Source organism: Chamaea fasciata, unplaced genomic scaffold (genome assembly GCF_029207755.1).
Source record: "Chamaea fasciata isolate MVZ Bird 193981 ecotype frontalis unplaced genomic scaffold, bChaFas1.0.hap1 SCAF_20, whole genome shotgun sequence".
Lineage (NCBI taxonomy): Eukaryota > Metazoa > Chordata > Aves > Passeriformes > Sylviidae > Chamaea > Chamaea fasciata.
In genome coordinates, this window is record NW_027094105.1 from 8,318,637 (window position 1) to 8,325,831 (window position 7,195).

The following is a 7,195-nucleotide window of genomic DNA, read 5'->3' on the forward strand; positions in this document are numbered from 1 at the left end:
CTCCAGGGATTTTGGTGGGCTTGGTGCAGAACCCAAGCTGCTCCAAGTCCCAGCTCCATAGCTGGGACAGACTTGATGGAAAAGGAGTTTTTCTGATTGAGAAGATGAGGGGCAACGGCTTAAACTGAAATAAGGGAGAGTTAGATGACATATTAGGGAGAAATTTTTCATGTTGAGGATGGTCAGGCCCTGGCACAGGGTGCCCAGAGAAGCTGTGGCTGCCCCTGGAAGTGTCCAAGGCCAGGCTGGATGGGGCTTGGAGCAGCCTGGGATAGTGGAAGGTGTCCCTGTGAAATGCAGCTCTGGGCTCTGAAATACAGCTTTGGGCTTTGAACTGTATCTTTGGGCTATGAAATGCAGCTTTGGGCTGTGAAATGCTCTCCAGCCTGTCCCAGGAATTAAATGAAGCTCACTCAGCCCCTGGCCCAGAAGCCAGGCAGACACCCTGGCTGTTGTTCAGCATCATCACAGCTCCGAGAGCTAAAAATCTCCCTTTCTTCCTCTGCTTTTACTTCCCTGACCTTCATTAGTTCTGCGAGCACCGAGAGCTGAGCCCATATGGAGACAGTTATCATAAAAAACTGAATCCTGGCCCCTTAATTAGCTCCTCATTATCGGAGAGCTCCATATTGAAGCATTAAGAACTTGCGAAGCAATTTGTTGAGTTTCCAATTAAAACTTTATTTTTTTTTGAATTGTTGAGCCTTTTAATACTTCGGTGTTTACAAATTGCCTTGGACCCACACCAACACTCGCATTTCCTTCACTGGGGAAATACACCGAGGAAATGCAACTCGTTATTTATATGAAACCCCGGGTTTTAATAAAGTCATAAACCATGTCAGTGAGGCCGCTCTTTTCATACCTGATACAATAGAGATGACTCCGAGTGAGTGCAGAGGAGTTAGAATCATTAAGAGGGCAATTAGTGGCTGATTTCCTAATCACTCCACTTTCACAGCACTGTGAAAACAAATGTACACATCCCTCTTTATATGAATTTACCTTGGCTGCGCTCCTGCCTGCTGACAGCTCCTGAGCCCCTCCTCTGTTCCAGCACATCGCAGCCTCAGGACCATCAGGAATAAATAAAAGCCAGCTGGACATGGATTGTAGTCAGTGGATGACACAAACTGGGAGCTGGAGGAGTGCAGCTGCAAACACAGGAGGGGAAATTGAGTCCCCTGCGAGGCACAGATGGGTCCATGACCGGGTTCACCATGGTGGCCAAAAATTTGGGGAGGTGAGTGACCACTTGTCAATGGCAGGGATGAGCTGTTCCTAAAATCTGCAGAGAAGGGGAGCAGCAGTGACTCTGCTGACCTGGAGAGGGATGGAGGGACGTGCTGAAATCCTCCCAAACGTGGTTCCCAAGCCTTTTGGAAGGGATGGACACATTCCCACCACCTCCACGAGGACAAAGGAGGGACGCAGCAGGACAGGCAGCAGCCCTCAGGGATTTAACCCACCCCAAACTATTCCTTCCTCCGGAAAAACAGACCCAGGAAGGAGAAATTCACGGCTGTTAGTGGTCTGTTGTGTAACCAGCACAGGAGGACACGGGAGGAGTGGCTTTGGGGTGTGGCAGGACTGTGACAGCCCCAGGAGCCCCAGCCTGAGCTGGGCTTTTCTCCTCAGCCCTGGTGATAACACAGCGCTCATCTTCTCTGGGACGTTGGAAAGGCAGCAGCTGAGCTGGATTGAACATGTCATTTGTATTCCCACGCCGGTTTTGAAGCAAATCTGTCAAATCAAACCCAAAAAAAAAAAAAAAAAAAAAAAAAAAAATAAAAAGAAAGAAAAAGGAACAAAAAGAGGAGTGATTGCATGAGGAATTGTCTGGGCAGGCAGCCGTGGTCACTGATGGCTCTGTGGGTTTGGTGTCCTCAGAAAGGAGGTAAAAGTGACCCTCAAGAACAGGACTGGGACAGAGTGCGGCATTCCAGACCAGCTGGAGCCCCACAGGAGCTCAGGAGTGATCTCCACAGGCTTGTCCAGAGTCTGCTGCCTCCCTGCTGGCCTCCCAGCTTTGGGAATGAATCAGCTCAGACAAGGGCTGAGCTTTCCCTCACCCTCCTTCTGCCTTTCTGATCCGGCTTTTAGAGAACCCCCTCACCTCGAGGAGAATTTTCCCATTTATCTCGTGCTGGCACTTCCTGAGCTGCCAGAAAAAGGCAGAGCAGCACCGTGGGCCCTTCCTCAAACACCCACTGCTGGAATTCTGGGCACTGAGGATTCCAGGCTTTCTGTGCTGAGGGGCACTGACCCCCGAGTAAACACTGCATTTGACCTGAGGCCGTGGCACAGGCTCCTGAAATTGGGTGACGGCACTGGGGTTATGGGTGTGGAGTTTGAATAGTATTGTGTGATCTCACAGGGTGAAAAACTTAGAATTTGGGGGTTTAGTATATAGTAATGTATATGGGACAGTATGGAGGATTTAAGGCGTTGTCTAAGTCCTTCTCCTTCACCTTCTTCTTCTTGGTTTCAGGTGGTTTTTTCTAATGGAGTGAAAGGGTCTGCATTGTGGGCCTTGGGTGGTCAATTATTGGGTTAAAAGTATAAATAATATAAGTGTCATCTCATTATTGGGTAATTAGCACTTAAATACCCTTGGAAAGAGTTCGGGGCACCTGCATTCGCTAGTTAGAGCTCACCACTCGTGAGGCTGGGCTATAGGCAAGAATAAACAAACATCCAAGTCCGAACAAAAAACCTGCGACTCCCGTGCGTTAATCCCGGCTCTAACACGAAGAGAAGGAGATAAGAACCTCACAACCTCACCCCAGCACCAGAGGCCTTGGGGAGAGGAAACACAAATCTGCCATCTGTGGCAATCCAGCATTTACCAGCCGCGCTGCACCGGGGCCCTGTCACTGCGAATGAACGTCAGGGCTCTTCCTCTCCGTGAGCTCTCTCCCTTTCCCATCAAATTGGCCCTGGCATCCCATAATAAAACAGACACCCCGTGGCTGCAAAGGGTCACCCCGAGGGGCTGGCACCGGCCCAGGGAGGTCCCCTCTGCGAGGAGGAGCTCAATTAAAGTTTTATTGCGGCTCGGAGGAGGGGGAGGCTCGGTGGCTGTGCTGGGATTTCAAATGAGCAGCTGGGCAGGAACTTGCCAGGGATGCTGGCTGGGAGGAGCAGGCAGGCAGCTGTGCTCTGCCGTGGGAGCAAAATCCAGGGAAAACACGCTGGATGAGCGAGGAATGGCACGGGATCAGCTGGCAGCAAATATTGGAGGGGGAAAGGACAAGATGTGCCGTGGTGAGAGGGGCACTGGTGGCCCTGGGAGCTTTGAGGAGTGAGGGTTGGGCGTGTCCTGCCATCCAGGGGGAATTTTCATGGAGAAAAGGTGGTAGGTGAGGCGCACCACCTTCAAAAACAAATGTTTGTGCTCTCAAATAAAATATCCCCTTGCAAAGCCCAGCTGAGGGGTGGCAGCAGCGGAGAAACGCTCCCGGACATCCACGTTTCCTCTCATTTCTGTCATTTCCCCTGAAACACCTGCAAAAATCAACACAGATCAGAGCAGTGGCCAGAGGGTGTTTGGGATTTGCAGGGGCTGGGATGCTCAGGGTGGCACTGGTGATGATGATGAGGATGAGGACGATGGTGACACCAGGCCGGGTGTGTGCACCCCTGTCTCCTCACTGGACACATGAGGATGCTGGCTCTCCTCTGAGGATTTTAGGATTTCTTATCCCTGGGAAGGGAACCAGCCGCTGGAAACAGAGGAGGTTGTACAGGGGGAGATCCCAAATTCCTGCTGAGCATCCCCCAGTCTGTGACACGGCCCAGGTGCAAGTGTTTGCAGATGTTTGGGGTGGTTTTGCAGGTGTTTGCAGGTGTTTATGGCATGTTTGGGGTGGTTTTGCAGGTCTGTGCAGGTGTTTGGTGTGTTTGGAGTGGTTTTTTGGGTGTTAGCAGGTGCTTGGCGTGTTTGGAGAGTGTTTGGGGTGGTTTTGCAGGTGGTTTGCAGCTGTTTCCTGCATTCCCGGCACAGAGGAGGGTGAAGCACTACAAACCAGCAGGGCTCCGTGCCCAGATCCCAGCCACAACACTTGCTTTGGAGAACTCGATAAACCAGAGGATTTTTTTGCACTGGGGAAAAAAAACCAAAGAAAAACCCCACCTGTCAGCCGTTTTAACTCCCAGCCCTCTGTTTAATTACCATCCCTCATTACCAGGTTACCGTAACGAAAGGTGTTCACATCCCGTCTCCTTCCAGCAGCCACGGGCTCAGCTCTGCCCGGCCTCAGAGGGGAACCGGGGCTGGGAATCCCTGCCCCAGGCACTCACAAAGCCGGGATAAGGAGCTGGAAAATGCTCCATCCCTCCGTGTAAAAACATCCCCGTGCAGCTGGAGCAGATGGGAGAGAACCCGCGGCGGGGCAACGGGCGAAGGGTCAGCAGGAAATCCGTCCTGGGGGTGACGGTGTCTAATGGGCTGTGTGAGGAGATGAAATGCTCTGCTGGAAATGCTGCTGGAAAGGGGCCACCGAGCTCTGCACAGCCACGCTCTGGTGAGGTTTATTTAAATAATGAATGGAGTGTGAGCGCCGGGGTTGGTTAAGGCAGGGGTTTTGTGAGTGCTCTGAGAGGTGGTGCAGGTTCTCCGACAGGTCAAGCACCCACCTTGAGCACTGCAGACAGTCCTGGTTTGGGTTGGGGGTGGGTTCATGGACTCCTGGATTGGTTCGGGTTGGAGGGGACCTTAAATCTCATCTCCTTCCACCCCAGAGAGTTTTGCCTGGCCCAGCTTCACAGAATCCCAGAATCACTGGGTTGGAAAATACCTTTGAGATCATGGAGCCCAACCCAGCCCTAACACCTCAACTAAACCCTGGCACCGAGTGCCACATGCAATTTTTTTAAAACACATCCAGGGACGGTGACTCCACCACCTCCCTGGGCAGGCCAGTTGCTCCAAGCCCGGCAGAAACTCCATGAGAGCATCAAAGTGTGGTGAGTAATTAATTACCTCTCTCCCTGACGAAGGGAAGAAAGAAGGACACTCCCTGAGAACACCCCCAAAAACGTCCTTGCACGAGGAACAAGAACTGCCTGGAAAGTAAAAAGTACAAGCCCAAGGAACTGGGAGCACTTCATCCCATAGCAACAAGCCCGTTCAACAGGAGGAGCGAGTTCACAGCAGAGCCCTAAAAAAGGAGCTGTTAAAATAAACATTGGCATATCTCACACCTCCCTCTTCCCTGAAGGATGCTCCCTGGAAACGCACGTGGACAAACTAGGGAAGGGAAGGAGAACAGGGATGAAGGGGGAGATGAGAGGTATTCTAATTAAGTGCTGAAATTAATCTCTGTTGTCTTTCAGTATCTAATAAGTTTAATGATTTGGTGTCTCTGTTGTTCACTGACGAATCCGGAGTCTCTCACAGAGCATCTGGTCATGTTCTCCCTTTGCTTTTTATATCCTAAAATGCTCCAGTTCTCTGGAGCTTTTGCCCTACATTTCACATTTTGGGGAGGTGACAGAGGTGACAGAGGCCCTGTAACCTCTCTGTGAGCATCCTTCAAGCTTCAAGTTCCAGGGAGGTTTCCCTGCTTTATTTGTGTTGCTGTGCTATGTGGAGGGATAAAAAAAAAAAATTCCCATTTTTCTTTTATGAACTGCAATAAAACTCCTGGAGGCTTTACAACCCTGTGCTGGCCCTGTTGGGGTGTCCTAAAGTGGTACTTTGAGCAGCAAAGGCCTCTGCTCTGGGAAATCTATTTTCATTGTGGGAAATCCACTTCCCCTCACTCTGGGAAATCCATTTCCCCTCACTTTGGGAAATCCACCTCCTCTCACTCTGGGAAATCCATCTCCCCTCACTCTGGGCACGCAGCCCCTCACAGGCACAGCTGGGAGGTCACAGATGCTTTTTGGAAATCCCAAAAGTTTCCCACCTGCACGCAGGTATCGCCCACGGTCTCCAGTGGCACCCCAGACAAACAGAGTCGTGTTTGCACGGGCTGATCTCCCAGGAAAAGCCAGGGTAATGGGATTTCGGTGTTAATATCACACTTACACTTCCATCCCTTCCTCTTTCCCCTCTTTTTGCTTTTATCTTTGGATCAGGGCAGGCCCAAACACCAACGTGTCGCCGTCAGGGCAGAGCCGCTGGAAATGTGACGTGATCAGAGAGCAGGGCAGTAATGAGACAGCTCATCTTCCCTCCACACGCAGCACTGGGGGAACCACTGGGAAATAAAAAAGCTCCAGTAAATCAAATTGTCGCTGCTGCAGAAGCAATAACAGCAGCAGGTGGAGGGGGAAGTTTGCTCCGACTCCCGTCGGAGCTGGGCTTGGGAATGTGGGAGACAGCCAGGCCTGGGAAGCCTCGCTCCTACAGGATTCACTCCTGTGCTGAAGTGTGGGCTGTTATCCACACCTTTGGGATATCCACACTTTTAGGATATTTCCCTTTTACCCTGGGGATGGGTTTGACTCTGTAATGGGGTTGTTGGGGAAGGCTGATTTAAGCAGGATTCAGTGGGCAGCAGGAACAGCCAGGTTTTCCTTGCTTATCCATCGTTTCCCATAGAAAACACAGGTGCTCAGAGACTTTCTCCAAGCCCTCAATCCAACAGCTTTTGGAGGAGCACCAAGCTGGGCTTGAACGAGGAGATGGGAGCAGGTTTGTCACCTCCACCCTGGGGAAGGTCACCAGGTGCCACCACTGATGCCTTGGGAAGGCTGAGCTGGGACAGAGACTGGACAGAGCTGGAGAATAGTGCAGATATTTATTAAAAGGCCTTTAAGGACACACCTTGGGCAGGACAAGAGCCTGGCCAGGGCTACACCCAAGGTGGACACAAAATGGGCACAAAATGGACACAAAATGGACACAAAATGGACTAAGAATGGTCACACAATGTACAACCAGTCACGAGGTCTCACACTTTTATAAATTTTGGTCCATTTGCATATTGAGGTTTAATTGTCCAATTCCAGCTCCAGGCTGTGAGGTCCCATCCTTCTTGTTCCTCCCTCCAGCCCACCCTTGTTTGTGCTTTTGGGCTGAAAGTTGTCCTTGGTGTGCAGCAGGAGAAGGATTTGTTTTGTGGAGAGCTGAGTGACACTGAGTGTGAGCTCAGAGCTGCACCCCTGGGCAGCACAGAACCTGAAATACATGGGAGATAAAACTCAAGGCAGAGCCCTCCCTGCCCTCCAGCCCTGCAGGGCGGGT